General features: G+C 38.8%; 1 pseudogene; it reads left to right on the top strand.

The window, feature by feature from the left end:
• Positions 1–20: 20 nt before the first annotated feature.
• On the top strand, positions 21–15,356 carry LOC131424406 (eukaryotic translation initiation factor 4E-like; annotated as a pseudogene).
• Positions 15,357–17,212: the final 1,856 nt, after the last annotated feature.

Here is a 17,212-nt window from a genome sequence, read left to right as displayed (position 1 = left end):
TTCTTATCTCAGTTAAAAGGGGGAGCAAAAATAGGGATAGAAGTAGATTGCAGAAATTAGAAAGGCCTGAGTCCTCCTTGTCCCAAGTCAAGTTTGCTTCATCACAGAGGACAGTGGTGGAGGGTGATTTTTAGACAGAGAAGCTCTCAGTCCATCCTTACCTATGCCAAGCCCTTGTTAACATGTGACTTCCTTAAAGATGCAGAGACTTTGCTCACTACCTTCAGTGACTGACTCAGTGACTTTGGGGTGATGTCACATGGACTGGAGTGGGAGAGAGAGCAATCTGGATATTCTTTGAATTTTCTTTTGGAACTTGGGACAAAGAGACAGAGAAGCAACTCTTCCTTTGCCCATGTTAAGGAGCTTCTCTGTCCCTTTCTCTTTTTGTTCTTGCTGATGATGGAACAACCCAAAGCTCCACCCACAAGACAGAGCCCTACTCCTCTTGCCCAGAAATGTGACACATGTAAGATAGATAAAGATGTTGGCTGGGTTTGACTGGACACCCTAATACGCTTCAGTTTATTTGTTCTTGGCTTCATGCCACACTCTTTCTCATGTGAGTTTGGTTGGAGGAAAATTTTGGAACATTACACATGGTCTCTGCAGGAAATTTCAGGAACTGTTTTCCAGAACAATCCCCAACCTTTGGCACTGAGTGAGGCTTGTATGATGCTCCCAGACCCCCAGATTACAGAGTGCTGCTGAGCTGGATGTTAGGTGAGATGACAGGAGGTTACAGTTCTTACCTGTCCAGTTAAGTATGTGACCTGTGCTTCACCAAAGCACTTAGACTGCTGATAGAACTGGGGCCTTCATCCACATGCCCCTGCAGAAGCTTTGTGTTCACTTTAGCACAGTATCCTCTTTAATCAGATACCAGGAGAGATGGTGAGGAGTAGGTAGTTGTACAAAATCACCCTTAGTGTTCTGAGTTGCAGAGAGGCCCCAGGGGTATTAGGTAGGGGGCTGACTTTCTCTAGGGATTTCTCTTATGACTTATTTTTTTCTCTCTCCTTCAGGGCTCATGCACTGATTTCCAACATGTTTCTTCCTGTTACCCCTGTTCCATGGTCTACTGCTGTCTTCACCCTTGTGCACAGTTCCTAGACTCCCTTCTCTCTGGCCTGTGAGGAATCCACCTCTGCCAGCCCTGTCCCCCATCAAGACCTGAGTCCCACAGTGCCTGAGCAGCAGATGCAAGGCCTTCTTCTTCTCCGCGTGCTCACACAGACACAGACACACACACACACACACACATACACACACATACAAATTTTATTTGTGATGGACCTTTATTTTATTCATTTATTTATATGTGGTGCTGAGAATCAAACCCAGTGCCTCACACATACTGTACCACTGAGCCAAAACCCCAGGCCCCTGGCCCTCTTCTTGTTCTGGTATTTCCTGAATTTCTGTGACTACTTTCCACCTGACGCTGGGAGCTCTGCTCCCTGTGCTGCCTGACACATCTGTTTGGGCCACAAGTACTTTCAACATGTTTCTGATCTTGTGCTCTGTCTGAAGACTTCCCATAATTAAATGTCAAACTCCTTTATCTATCTATCTATCTATCTATCTATCTATCTATCTATCTATCTATATATATATATATTTGCAAAATTAAATAGATTTGTGAGCCCCTTGTGTTTCTGATTCTGATTGATTAAAAGTGGTGGTGGGAGATACTGACACAGAAATGAACAGATTCTAGAGGGCTAGTTCAGTGATGCCCCAAAAGGGAGGAGACTAGGGGAAGTCATGGGTCCCCATACCTGGTCTAATTCAGATGCCATGTAAAAATGTGAAAAAGTATGAAAACATTCAATTGTCCACCATCCGGGGGCTTGGAAGTTGGGGTTGTGTACAGCATTCTTTCCTGGATTCTGCTGCAGCCTGATTGTTTATTTGAGCTATTGGAATTATTTTGTGCCATTATGTTACCTAACAACACCTAACACTATAAGTTAACCATCCTCACCCCACAAATGTCTCCTGATATTGTTGACTATGTACATGGGGGTAAAAGACAATGATTTTGGGTTGTGTCTGAACTACCAGGTTATATACTTGCCAGTGGGAATTTTATTAGAAAATAATATGTTGATTGCATGTGATGGAAACTCTACTAATACCATCCCAAGAAAAAAATTAATTATTTGGCATATAATTTAAAAGTTCATAAATTAATTTGGCTTCTGAAAAATGCTTATATCAAGGACTAAGATGAGATTCTTTTCTCCTTTGTCTCTTAGTTCCTTCCTTTCTCTCTGACCTTTTCCTCCTGTCTTTTCTCTCTTTTCTCAGTGTGCTTCTTTTTCTACTCTGTAGCTCTTCATCTGTCTGTCTATCTATCCAGTTTTGGTACTGTGGATTGAACCCAGGGGCACTCAACCACTAAGCCACATCCCCAGCCCTATTTTGTATTTTATTTAGAGACAGAGTCTCACTGAGTTGCTTAGTGCCTCACTGTTGTTGAGGCTAGTATTGAACTCATGATCCTCCTGCCTCAGCCTCCTATATCTCCATGCAGCTGGGATTACAGGTGTGTACCACTGTGCCTGGCTGTCTCTTTATTATCATGCATTTTTCTCGATCTCCCTCTATCTGAAGGATCATCTCTCTGTTCATGTATTAAATGGTTTTTCTCACTTTCTTCCATTTGCATTCCTCCATGAATGTCTCTCTCACACGTCTTTTATTTCTTACCTGCATTAGAATGTCTTGCTGTCTTTTTTTTTCTTTTTCCCTCAATCCATCCATTGGGCTGTGCTCATGGTGCACATGATCATTTCTTTCTGTCCTTCTATAGACCATTATCTTTCTCCTTGTCTGCATTCTCTCTTTGTGTTTATCTCTCTGCCTCTCTTTATCCATCTTTGCCTGTGTTTCTTTCTCTCTTGCTTTGCTCCCTGTGTTTGTCTGAGTACTGCTTTTCCTGATAGTTCTTATTTTCTCCTCTGGAAATATGGGTATGTAGAGGAACATCTCAGACTTCCAGCCTATCATCTGAATAGCAAGAGATCAAATATGTCAACTCCAGTTTAACCATCTGGAGAAATCCCTGATAGAGTGACATTCCAATTTCTCAACCAATCATTTTAGCCATGAGATATAGGATTCTAAGTCAGGCCTTAGTTTTGAACCAATTTCTGTGCAGAAAGACAGATTTTATTTTCCTCAAAAAAAAAAAAAAAAGGAAAGTATGAAAAACAAAGCAAGGCTGGATAGATGGTAATAGTAATAATTATAATATAATCATAGTGATATCAACTGTCATTCCCTCTATATAGGAAGTGTCCTTCTCTGTTTCTTTTCCTACTCATTAAAAGTTTGTTGCCAAGGGAATAGCTCAGTGCTAAAGCCCTTTTCTAGCATGCAAGAGGTCCTGGGTTTGATCCTCAGCCCCACACCCTTCAAGTATAATTTATGTAGTTTTTATGCAATGAAAGTTTTATTTTTGCCATTATAGAAAGAGAATTTCAAATCATATCAACTTACAAATCCAAGCTCTCTGGTTACATGAATTTATCTTTATTTGCTTTGAGTGTTCATTATTGACTCTGTAAATGATGGTGGAAGGATAAACTCATCTACCTTCAAAACATGAGGAAATAATAGCATAATAACAATAAAAGTATAATCATAAATCACTTTTGCTCACATAAAGTGGTATTTGATAATCTGGGTGAAGTCAGTCCTCATTGCTTATTTATGCTACCTATTACCAGATGAGGAGGAGGGAAGCCACTGGGATACAAATGCAGTAGCTTCTGGAATTATATAATAGAACACCCCCACACTCATTTCCAACATATATCTGCCACTACTATCTACTTTGGAGGGGTCATCAGGGAAAATAAAGTTGTCAAAGTTAGGGCAGGTATTGATACATTTGATATTTGTTCTGTCCATGTAAGTCTGATGGTAAACATTTACAGTATGGATCCCCAGGATGTCCTACTACTTGAGTTTTTCTAAAAAGAGATCAGTAGTATCTCAGGTTCTCAGAGTCCTGCATTATTTATATTTAAATAATCAGATCACATACTTTGAAATGCTATGCCTTATGGTATTCAGTAAGTGCTTAGTAAATATTCGCTGGTTGCTCATGAAGACCTTTGTTTCATGGGTTAGCCTATTCCTGGAATCTTTTTACTTTTTTTTGTATCATTTTTTAATCATACACTTTGATGTACATAGTGTCTCTTTCCCTCACTCATGATGGCAAAATTGTCTTGGCTATTTTGTCACTTTGACACATATAGTGGTAGTGATGGTGGGGTATCTCTATACAGCAGGATTTTATTTTTTATTTTTCAGTGTTAACTTTTGTGTTTTTATATTTTCCTGTTTTGGAATATGCAATAATATTCTTTTTTTTAATCTACAAAATGTTTCATTCACTACCTCTACTTTCAACATCCTTTGTGCACTTCTAAACATCCAGGAATTCTAGATATTTCAAATAAGGACTTAAATTTGAATAAACCACACACATATAACAATGGTTATATCTGAAAGTGTTTTCTAAGTAGGATCATTCTGGCCTAGTATCCTTCATTTCTTCCACTTCTTTTTCCTATGTTACCTGTGTCATATCTGAGTGTCATATAGTGTGATATTACAATTTCAATTCCAAAAGGCCCTTTCATAAGACTGTCTTTCTATGAATTTTAACATAAAGTCTACAAAATGTGTTAGTTTACTAACTCTACTTTTGTTATACATTGGCAACCTCTTTAATATCTAGAGGCTATATATTACAAAATTAAGACTCTTTTGTCCAGTATATACACAATATATACAGAAAAGCAAAGTTAAATAAAATGCACATTGCAGGGCAATGGGTAAGCTGAAATCGTCCAGCAGACTTAACAAAACCTTTTGCAACTTCCCTCCTGCCTCCCTCAGCCCAGTGAACAAGTACAGACAGTGTTCTGTTCAGAGGTGGTTTAACAATTCCAGACACAGTATTTCCCATCCATTTTTAAAAGCTATTTATAAAATGTTTTATTCTACTACTTCTAAGTTCATCAAACACTTCGAAATATATAGAAGGACTAGATATTCCACATAAGAACCTGTCCACTAGGCACACACATAAATAAAATTGCACACACAACCATGGTTATAATCAGAAGTATCTTCTAATATTTTGTCCTTGAAACTTTCGGTCCTCACTTCCTTTTCTCTACTTTCAATCCAGTGGACAAGTAGAAACATGAATGCTTAGAGATGGTTGAACGAATTCACATCCAAAAGTTATTTATAGAGGACAAGCTTTCCTATGAATTTCAACACACAATGTACAAAATGTGCTAATGTTACTAACTACTTGGTCATACACTCTTTAACATCTAGAGACTAGATGTTGCAAAACCGGGTCTCATTTGTCCATTGTATATACTAGATACACAACAAAACAAAATGCACAAAATGTATAGAATACTGATGTCTGAACATGTCTAAGTATGAACACATGAACATATTACCCTTTGCAATTGTTCCTGCCCTCCTCCACATCACTCAACAAGTACAGATAGTACTATAGTGCTCACAGAGGTAGTTTCACAGTTCCATTCCAAAAAGACAACATTTTATATGAATTGTAGCAAAATGACATTTGACTACCTCTATATTTAACATACAGTGGGCACTTCTAAACATCTAGACAGACTAGGAGTTTCAAGTAAGAACTCAATTTGTTCACTGTGTACACAAGAGTCTTAAATAAGTTGCACACATGTAACAATAGTTCTAATTTGAAAATGTCTTCAAAATGTGAGTATTCTGGCCCTTCACTGACCCAGTGGGCTATAATACTCAAATTTTCAGAAGACAATCTTTCTTAGGTATTTTAACACAAAATATACACAATTTGTTTATTAATTCTACTTTTGTCATATACTGGCAAGCTCTTTAACATCTAGAAAGGATTAGATTAGGATTCATTTGTCCTTTATATACTCTACATACAGAACAAAGTAAAACAAAACCCATAGACACAGAAACAACCCTTGCTACACTGGCATGGTGCTCCTGAGGAGCAGCTCACAATCTGCACCACTAAACAGGGGGTTTGGCTATTTCCCCCAAAACATTTTATAGAAAATTTACAAAATGTATTATATTTTAGCATTTGTACTTTTAACATATACCTGGCACTTTAGAACCTCTTGAAAGTCTAGATATTTCAAAACAAGTACTTAGCATTTTCAACTATATATACAGTAATGAGGAATAAAATGCCCAGATAACAATCATTATTTTATGAAAAATGTCTTTTACACAAAACCATCTGGCACGGGACCTCCTCTGTCTCACCATCAAAGGTACCTCCACGTCCTATAACTTACTGGACAAATGTGGACGAGTGTCCCTCCTAGAGCTGGTCTAACAAATCCATTTCAAAGTCCCTTCCAGAAGACATTTCTGAGTTTTTAACACGGGCATTTACAGATGTCACCGTGTACCTCTATCACACGTGGGCAACCTCTTTACATTTACAAGGTCCTGACGTAGCACTAGTTTTAAAGGTGGGGGAGTTGAGAGCGACCTTTCATATTGTACACACAGGCTTCTACAAAGGGCCACGGAATCTTCCTGTAGGGTGGTGGCATTTCCAGTGGGTCACTTGCGGCCTGTTGCTCTGCAGGCTCTCTATGTAGGAGTAACACCGAGCGCCAGGTCTAACCAGTACACCCTGGTCATCTGGGCGTTAATCACCTTCCAGGGCAGTTAAGGCCTCTGCCTTCTCTTACAAGGTGGTGTTGCCAGAAGCCAGCACCAAGGGGTCACAGAGGGCCCTGCTCTGTGCTGCTCTGCTGTCCAGGGTGTGGCTGAGCTTTAGGTGTCTACTAGCATGTTGGCCCTTGAAGTCCCCTCTCGCCTCCACCGCATTGGAGGACCGCCTTTCTTCTCCACTTGTCCTGCCTACCTCCATCCATAGGCCCCAGGTCCTCAGTGGCGGTTCTGCCTGGAACCTACAGGATTGGGACAGCAGACCAGGCAGCAGCAGGGTCTGGGTCTGACAGGTCGCCACAGCCCTCAGGTCATCCAGCCTTGACAGCCTGGGTCAGCCAGTGAGCAGGCATGGCCAGGGCTCCAGGGTCTGCAGGGCAGAGGCCATGTCCTGTCCCCAGGCCCTCAGCTCACCTGCTGACCTGTGGCAGAGGGCCCCAGAGAGTCCCCAGGAGCAGGTCATGCTCCGTTTCTCATCACTCTCTCTTCCAGAACTGATTCTGCAATAACCTTATTTAAAAAATCTTCAATATTCCTGTAATCCCAGCAGCTAGGGAGGCTGAGGAAGCAGGATGGTGAGTTCAAAGCCAGCCTCAGCAATTTAGCCAAGCCCTAAATAACTTAGTAAGACCCCGTCTCTAAATAAAATATAAAAAGGGCTGAGGATGTGCCTCAGCAGTTAAGTGCCCCTGAGTTTAATCCCTGGTAGGAAGAAAAAAAAATCTTCAATGCTGTGTTTTCAACAGAAATAGCATGCTTTGTCATATAAGATCTTGAAGTCAATAATTTTGCTGAACTCTTATAAATCTCATGAGCCATCTTTAGAATTGTTGGCATTTCTTGTATCACATTTATATTATCTGTTAAAAAGATAGTTTTGTTTCCTCCTTTTCTCCTATTTTAGCTTTGTCTCCCTTTCTAACTCTCTGTAATGTTGGGACAGACATTCAGTAACCTACCAAGAGGGTGTTGCTATAGCTGCCATTTTTGTTTCATTAAAAATTGTCCTATTTTGAAGTTCTTATTCTAAGGCTTTCTCTTGATTATGCCAGAGGCCAGAAAAAAATGATTGTTTTCTAATTTCTATTTACCAGAGAAAGCATGTTAAAATGAGGGGGTTCTCTAAGATATCCTTTTCATTTTAATTTAAATTTTATGTGGACTCAGAAGATGGTTAATTATTCAATGTTGCTGAAGTCTTTCATTCACTGATACAGACAAAACCCCCAAAACCATGTTCTTAAATTTAGTGCTCAACAAAGGAGTTCAAAGTCATAGGTACTACAGAAGAGGGAGCTGAATTGCCATCAAGGATTTTTTCTTCTATTCAACTGATAGACACGGAATATTGATAAAAGAACAGTGGCAGAGCAAATTTTTCTTTAGCTGATTTTAGGAAGATAAGAGTTTATTACAAAGCTTAATATAGCTCAGAGAATTACCAGAGGAATAGAAGAAGCTGAATAAGGTCACTGAAGAAGCTACTACCTCTTCTCTAACCAGGGAACCACATTGGTTGGGATAGCCACATGGGGAAGCCCCTCCATTTAGTGAGCTGCTCTGATCAATTTGCACTGGTAAAGGGGACTTGCTATGTGTTGCCTCTTTACATCCCTAAAGTGATTTATCAGATATGAGGATCTTTCCTCATTCCAACACAGAAAAATAAGGTAACTTTTCAGCTGAAAGAACATCTAATCATGTTCAACTACCACCAGAACGCTTCTGATTAGCCAATCTAAATGTCACCAAAGGTTACCCAGGAAGCGTCCTCTTCAAAGCTGCACCTTCTGAAGTCAGGAGAATGCACTGGAAGAGGTTGAGAACTGTTTTATTCCAACCCACTACATAAGGGAATAGGGCACTCTTAAAATTTTTTTCACTTCTATTAGTAGTATAAGTAATTTTCAGATCAAATCTTCTTCCATGGAAATTACGAGTGATTGTCTTAGATTAGATTATGTGCAAATCAATAGTTTTTTGGCCCAACAGGCCTTTTCTACTTAATGAAACAGCAACCACTCCAACAAAACAAAACAATAAATTAAAGATAATCTTTTCCTTAAAACTCACATAACATTAATTTAAATATAATTCTTTACAAGAAATAATTGACTTGCCTGTGTCTTATGCTCTATTTTAATATATTTTTACAACTTGTTTTCTTAAATGAATGATGGCCTTCTTCCTTTTTCATCTCTCAAACCATAAATTATGGTTTCAGTGGAGAAAAGTCAGCATTACCACAATTTCCCTTTCAGTCAGCTGTGGCCAGGAGTTTTCAGAAAATAACAGAGTAATCCGAGTAACTTCCTTCACTATGTCTCTTACTATGGTTTTATTAATTCATGAATGGCATTCTTTTTGTCTCCCAATTAACTTAGCTATACTGTCTCCCTATTTGTTGCTCTCACATGCAAAGTTGGTCCCTGCTTTAGGAGTTGCACTTACTGTTCTTGCTGACTGGAGTGTTTTGCTATAGATTTCGAATAGTTGGCTTTTTCTTGTCATTCAAGTTTCAGTTCAAATAGTATATATGAGACTAGCCATACCTACTCATTCCCTCAATTATGTTGTTTTTCTTAAGGGAACATTCATTACCATCTAACTTGGAATATTACCTGGCTCATATTATGTAATGAAACAAATAACATATGTATACATTAATCTCACTAAGACGTTAACCCTGATTTTAGATGACACAAATCACTATAATATATTAGCATAAAATAAAATACAGAAGAAGGAAATGAGCATTGAAGATATGTGGGACATTATGTAATGGTTTAATATAATTAAAATTATTCTAGAAAGAAGTGATAAAGGATGCAGGAAAGGAAACAGATAATGGCAGAGAACTTTCTAAAAACCAATTAAAGACAAAACACAGGTTCAAGAAAGTCAACTTCATAGGCAAAAAAAATGCCTTTAAATAGTATGAATAACTTGCTGGAAACCAAAAATAAAGGGAAAAGCTTTCAATTAATGAGAGGAAAAAATGCATTATTTTCAGAAATGAATGAGTTAGGATTAACTTTCAACAAAAAGAATAAAATCCAGAAAACAATGGAAGACATCACTAAAATCCATCAAGATCATCCTTGGCCCCCAGAGAAACCTAGAATCCCAAAATCTTCTAAAACATTCTTTAGTAGTAATGCTCAGAATCTTTCTGTACTGGCTAAGTTGGAACATAGCCCACTAAAGTCTCTCTTTCCCAGTGATCATAATGGAAAATATTGAACAGAATGTGTAAAGTGTCACCCATGGACATTGAAAAGTAAACAGTAGCAGGAGGGAAGTGGAATCTGAAGAAATGGCAGTCAGGGAGGGGTTCCTGGTTCTTCTCTCTTTTCTCTCTTGGCTTTGGCTGGTGCCGCAGTCTGGCTGGGCACAAATCACGAGCCACTGAAGCAGGAACAAACTTTATTTCTGAACTCCACCAGCACGCTCCACACATGCTCCTGGACACCAAGCGGCTCCTCCAGGAACCAGCAGCCGGAAATATCCTCTGGAAATCCCTCCTCCTGCACTTCCCCAACCAATGGGAATTCTCCGGGAATCCCCACGAGAACTCCAAAGTAGCGTGAGAACTCAAAAGTAGCAGCTGAGGCGGATAGTAATGCCTCACCTGTCAACCAATACTATTGGCAAAATGCCAGGGGCCATTCCGACTCAGCTGTGGCTCTCAGCAGGCTGGGGTAACTGTGGTCATGGAGCAGAGAGAAGAAACTCCCAAGACACTCCCTGTTTCTAGCCAGAAGATTGGAAAGGGGAAAGTTATAGAGAGTATGTGGGAAATACACCTTGTTTGTTTTTGTTTTATTTTATTTTTCTATTCTAGCTCTGTCCTGGGTGTGATCAAAACCAAGAAGCTGCACTAAGGTGCAGTGGTGGAGGCATTAAAAAACCCAAGGGCAAAACCCATTTGACAGCCATAAAAACTGTGACTTATGGAGGTTGAGGATATTTCCATATTATTTTTCTCTCTTCTATTTTGACATTTTGCCTCAAAAGCAGCTCTAATTGTGTGGAACCATATAATAGTACTGGAAACTATTTTGAGAGAAGCTCATCTTTCTGGACTTAGAAACTGGTAAAGGGACCCATAGGAACTGAAGTGTGTGGAGAAATGACACAGAGGAGAGAGATGTTCTATGAATTCTTCATCATAAACCTTGGGGATCCCAGGATGCACCTGAGTGGCACAGTCTTCCACCAGCTCACCAAATGCGTTAGTAACTGGGCTATAAAATAACCACCATCCAAGTGCCAGACAAAACACTGAGTGGCATATGCTCAAGGCAGGCACAGAGCAGCATTGCAAAGGATTAAGAAACTGTACTGTCATCAGTACTACCATTTACAGAGATGAGACAGAGCTTGCCTTCTAATTCCGATGATGTTAGTTGCCTGCTAAAGCAAAAATTTCAACATTTCTCAGAGGCTTTAATAGAACACAGAGCTGACATGTATATTCAAGATATGCAGACTATAATCCGAATTTATTTGGCACACAAATAATCCTGGGTAACATGACCACTTCTAGAAGTTTTTAGCATAATTATTTAAAAAAATGGAGATGGTTGTGGTGGCACATATCTATAATTCCAGTGACTTGTGAAGCTGAGTAAGGAGAATCACAAGTTCAAAGGCAGCCTCAGCAACTTATCGAGGACCTAAGCAACTTAGTGAGACCCTATCTCTAAATAACAAATAAAAAACTGGCTGGGGATGTCACTTAGTGGTTAAGTGTCCCTGGTTTCAATCCCCAGCACTCCCACCCCCCAAATAATCTAGAATAAAAAAATGACTTAAGCAAAATAAGAATTCACTAACAAATTTAATAGTACAATGGAAATGACAAGTAAAAGTGCAAATGAATTTGAAGATGGGTTTATATCCAGTATACAATTTGAAGAACAGAATGAGTATTAAAGAAATGAACAGAGATTCAGGGACCTGTGGGACAATAGCAAAAGGTCTAATGTTCATGTCACTGGAGCCCCAAAGAAGAGGAAAAAGAGATTAGGTGCACAAGATGTACTTGAAAAAGAAATAAATTCATATCCAAATACATACATTTATAAACTGAAGAGGCTCAGTGAACCGCAGAATAGATAAAATAAAATAAAACAAGCACCGGAATCATTCTAATCCAATTACTAAAGATTAAAGATAAGAAGTCTTCAAAAGAGCCAGAGAAATATGATAAACTAGATATAAGTCAACAATGATAGCAAGGTGAGGCGACTGAGGTGATGATACCTGTGGTTCCCATCAGGGAAGCCAGCTGGGCAGGTTGGAATGCTGACCCAGAATGAGGGAAAGCCCAAACGTGAGATAGAGTCAAAAGACTATGAATACCAACAGCGGTTGGGGGGCTATCAGGGATTGGAATATCCTTTAATTACTTTCTTTATTACATCTTTTATAATGACTATAATCATCCATAAGCATGAAGGCTGAGTGATAAAATAGGTTTAATGAGGGTTGTCATTGGATCTTGGCAGTAGAAGGGCTGGAATATGGTACCTCCACCATGACATTGTGGTCCATGTGATGTCAGCTGCAGCTGCTGTGGGAGGTTATGAGGAAATCCAGACTCCCTCCCTCAAGCACATCTTGTCCTGCTACTCAGAGCCATCTTCAGGGCCCATCTGGTCTATGTTAACGTGTAGCCTAGGAACTTAGGGGTATCAGTGCCCCTGGAGGCAGTCCTCAACCAATAGAAGTAGAAGACAATAGGTAAGACTTTTGTCCTTTAGATGACAGTTAGGGAAGGTGTTCTGCCTACTGTGCAGCAATATCATCTCCATTGCCCAGAGTAGTAATTTTAATAACACATCCCTTTTTGTGTGTGTGTGTTTTCCCCTCCTTTACCCTTTCTCTATTCTTTTCCATCATTCTTGTTCCCAATAAAACCACCTGTACCTAAGTCCTTGTCTTAAACAGTTAGTTATCTGTGTGATCCTCATTAACGGACAGGTTAAATGCCAAAGAGAAATATGCTGTACTTTATGTTTTACCAAGAATGTGGACCTATACTTAATTATCCCCCTCAATCTATACTTATTTTTTTCTAATATTATTTCTTATCTCAAGATCAGTAACAGGTTTCCAGTAGCATTTATTCCTTTGTTAATTTAGAAAGACAAGAAGTCACTAGTTTTTCAGTATGATGGAGTTCTTGAAACTGTTGTCCTACATTGCTTATCTGAGAGACATGTGTCCCTTTTACATGATCTATAGAACCCTTAAACAGAGTCTAGAAGCAAAGGAAGAACTTATCAACCCCTTTGGTATTTTATTATCAATACATGCAAGATACCTCTTTTTCACACTTTGACAACACAAGAGAAAACAATTTATTTAGATCCAAATCATTTCTTTGTTCTTTTTGTCAATACAAACCTTGAAAGAAAATGATTCTGATGAAGCTACCAAAAATTAGAATATAACATTCATGCTTTTAACAATGAGTATCTCCAAGAATGAAATCTGAACCAAACGGATCTTCTGGGTCACAGGATACCAAACCCTAATTTATTATTTTTAAATTTTGCTTTCCTGCTTTTTTAGTAACTTGCTATATACCACTTCCCTCTTTCCTTGTTTCTTTATAAGATTTTTGCTTTTCCATGAAGTACTCACTTCTTCCCTCTTGTCTTGATTTGTGTCACATGAGACCTGCCACTTCCAGTTTCAGGTCTAAATTTGGCATTTGTAACTTAGCCTCAAACATCACTGGGGAGGTTCTTGTAGGATGGTGACTGTGGAACTGGAAACCACCCATACTGCTAATCCCCTGCCTTCAAAAAAAGGAGAAAACAGACTCTCATCAGGAGATTGCTAACCCAGAACCCTATGTAAAGCATCCTTTACAGAATAGATGGGCATTCTGTTTTTTTTTTTTTTTTTTAATGATAAAAGTAAAACGTCGCAAGCAAACCTTCTACTGATCTCTAGATTTGATACAGTTGAAGACTTTGGGGTTGTATAAAGCCATACCTAGTTGTCTAGTAATTTAATGCCTGGCTATGACTACTCAAATTTTAAGGATGGTTTTGAGCCTGTGTGGGAAGATGAGAAAAACAAACGGGGTGGAAGATGGCTCATGACACTGAACAAAAGGCAAAGACAAAGTGGACCTTGACCGCTTTTGTCTAGAGACACTGCTGTGCCTTATTGGAGCAACTTTTGATGACCACAGTGATGATGTATGTGGAGCTGTTGTTCATGCTAGAGCTAAAGGTGATAAGACAGCAACATTGACTTACTGAATGTGAAAACAGAGAGGCTGTTACACATATAGGGAGAGTATACAAGAAAGATAGAGATTGGTTATCAGTCTCATGAAGACACAGCTACTAAGAGAGGCTCTACCTCTAAAAATAGATTTGTGTTTAAGAAAGGGCCTTCTGAGTGTTCTCAAGGAAGACTGCCTCAAGCAATAGAGATTTGGGGCTGAGGCAAAGCCTCTTCAAAAGCAGAGTGGACTGCATTTAATTTTTATTCCATTTAAATATTGCTAAGATGTAAGGAAGTCTCATTTACCTTTATCTAATGTTTTGATGTTCATTTTTAAAAAATTAAAAATAGAGTGTCCAATATCCCAATCAAAGAATTGCAATCAACACAGTTCCCCAGATTCCATAAATGCATTCCTGGCCCATTTTGTATTAGCTTAATAGAATTGCCATTACAAACAAGTTTTACCCATTGACAATATTCGAAAGGACTTGCATTTCTATATTTTAATAAGAAAAAAATTGAGTTTATGTTCCATTGTATGCTGGGCTTATTCTGCTGGTTTGAAAGAATATGATGCATACAGTTTTCTAGCAATTTTCATTGTTTCTTTTGACAGCATTTTATTTACTGTACTCTTGATGATGGGTGCTAGATTTTAATTTATTTGTTTCTCTACTTGATAACACTGATGATTCTAATTTCAGTTTTCCATTTCCCTCATGTAACTTGGGTGAAGCATCTAGGAATATGACACAAAAGTGTAATAAGTATTAATTTCGTGCATATTTTGTTTTTTTTTGTAACTACAAATTTTTTTTTAGTTCTTCCTTTTTATTTTTATTTATTTATTTTTAAATTTTTTATTGTTGGCTGTTCAAAACATTACATAGTTCTTGATATATCATATTTCACACTTTGATTCAAGTGGGTTATGAGCTCCCATTTTTACCCCATATACAGATTGCAGAATTACATCAGTTACACATCCATTGATTTACGTATTGCCATACTAGTGTCTGTTGTGTTCTGCTGCCTTTCCTATCCTCTACTATCCCCCCTCCCCTCCCCTCCCCTCCCCTCTTCTCTCTCTGCCCCCTCTACTGACATTCATTTGTCCCCCTTGTATTATTTTTCCCTTTCCCCTCACTTCCTCTTGTATGTACTTTTGTATAACCCTGAGGGTCTCCTTCCATTTCCATGCAATTTCCCTTCTCTCTCCCTTTCCCTCCCACCTTTCATCCCTGTTTAATGTTAATCTTCTTCTCATGCTCTTCGACCCTACTCTGTTCTTAGTTACTCTCCTTATATCAAAGAAGACATTCGGCATTTGTTTTTTAGGGATTGGCTAGCTTCACTTAGCATAATCTGCTCTAATGCCATCCATTTCCCTGCAAATTCTATGATTTTGTCATTTTTTAATGCAGAGTAATACTCCATTGTGTATAAATGCCACATTTTTTTTATCCATTCATCTATTGAAGGGCATCTAGGTTGGTTCCACAGTCTTGCTATTGTGAATAGTGCTGCTATGAACATCGATGTAGCAGTGTCCCTGTAGCATGCTCTTTTTAGGTCTTTAGGGAATAGACCGAGAAGGGGAATAGCTGGGTCAAATGGTGGCTCCATTCCCAGCTTTCCAAGAAATCTCCATACTGCTTTCCAAATTGGCTGCACCAATTTGCAGTCCCACCAGCAATGTACAAGTGTACCCTTTTCCCCACATCCTCGCCAGCACTTGTTGTTGTTTGACTTCATAATGGCTGCCAATCTAACTGGAGTGAGATGGTATCTTAGGGTGGTTTTGATTTGCATTTCTCTGACTGCTAGAGATGGTGAGCATTTTTTCATGTACTTGTTGATTGATTGTATGTCCTCCTCTGAGAAGTGTCTGTTCAGGTCCTTGGCCCATTTGTTGATTGGGTTGTTTGTTCTCTTATTGTCTAATTTTTTGAGTTCTTTGTATACTCTGGATATTAGGGCTCTATCTGAAGTGTGAGGAGTAAAGATTTGTTCCCAGGATGTAGGCTCTCTATTTACCTCTCTTATTGTATCTTTAGCTGAGAAAAAACTTTTTAGTTTGAGTAAGTCCCATTTGTTGATTCTAGTTATTAACTTTTGTGCTATGGGTGTCCTATTAAGGAATTTGGAGCCCGACCCCACAGTATGTAGATCGTAGCCAACTTTTTCTTCTATCAGACAGCGTGTCTCTGATTTGATATCAAGCTCCTTGATCCATTTTGAATTCACTTTTGTGCATGGCGAGAGAAAGGGATTCAGTTTCATTTTGTTGCATATGGATTTCCAGTTTTCCCAGCACCATTTGTTGAAGATGCTATCCTTCCTCCATTGCATGCTTTTAGCCCCTTTATCAAATATAAGGTAGTTGTAGTTTTGTGGATTGGTTTCTGTGTCCTCTATTCTGTACCATTGGTCCACCCGCCTGTTTTGGTACCAGTACCATGCTGTTTTTGTTACTATTGCTCTGTAGTATAGTTTGAAGTCTGGTATCGCTATACCGCCTGATTCACCCTTCCTGCTTAGCATTGCTTTTGCTATTCTGGGTCTTTTGTTTTTCCATATGAATTTCATGATTGCTTTCTCTATTTCTACAAGAAATGCCGTTGGGATTTTGATTGGCATTGCATTAAACCTGTAGAGAACTTTTGGTAATATCGCCATTTTGATGATGTTAGTTCTGCCTATCCATGAACAGGGTATATTTTTCCATCTTCTAAGATCTTCTTCTATTTCTCTCTTTAGGGTTCTGTAGTTTTCATTGTATAAGTCTTTCACCTCTTTTGTTAGGTTGATTCCCAAGTATTTTATTTTTTTTGAAGATATTGTGAATGGAGTGGTTGTCCTCATTTCCATTTCAGAGGATTTGTCGCTGATATACAGGAATGCCTTTGATTTATGCGTGTTGATTTTATATCCTGCCACTTTGCTGAATTCATTTATTAGCTCTAATAGTTTCTTTGTAGACCCTTTTGGGTCTGCTAGGTATAGAATCATGTCATCTGCAAATAGTGATAATTTAAGTTCTTCTTTTCCTATTTTGATGCCTTTAATTTCTTTCGTCTGTCTAATTGCTCTGGCCAGTGTTTCGAGAACTATGTTGAACAGAAGTGGAGAGAGAGGGCATCCCTGTCTTGTTCCAGATTTTAGAGGGAATGCCTTCAATTTTTCTCCATTCAGAATGATGCTAGCC

Source organism: Marmota monax, unplaced genomic scaffold (assembly GCF_021218885.2).
Source record: "Marmota monax isolate L192 unplaced genomic scaffold, Marmota_monax_Labrador192_F-V1.1 WCK01_AAM20220418_F8-fsc00548, whole genome shotgun sequence".
NCBI lineage: Eukaryota > Metazoa > Chordata > Mammalia > Rodentia > Sciuridae > Marmota > Marmota monax.
This window is presented reverse-complemented; position numbering and strand designations above follow the sequence as displayed.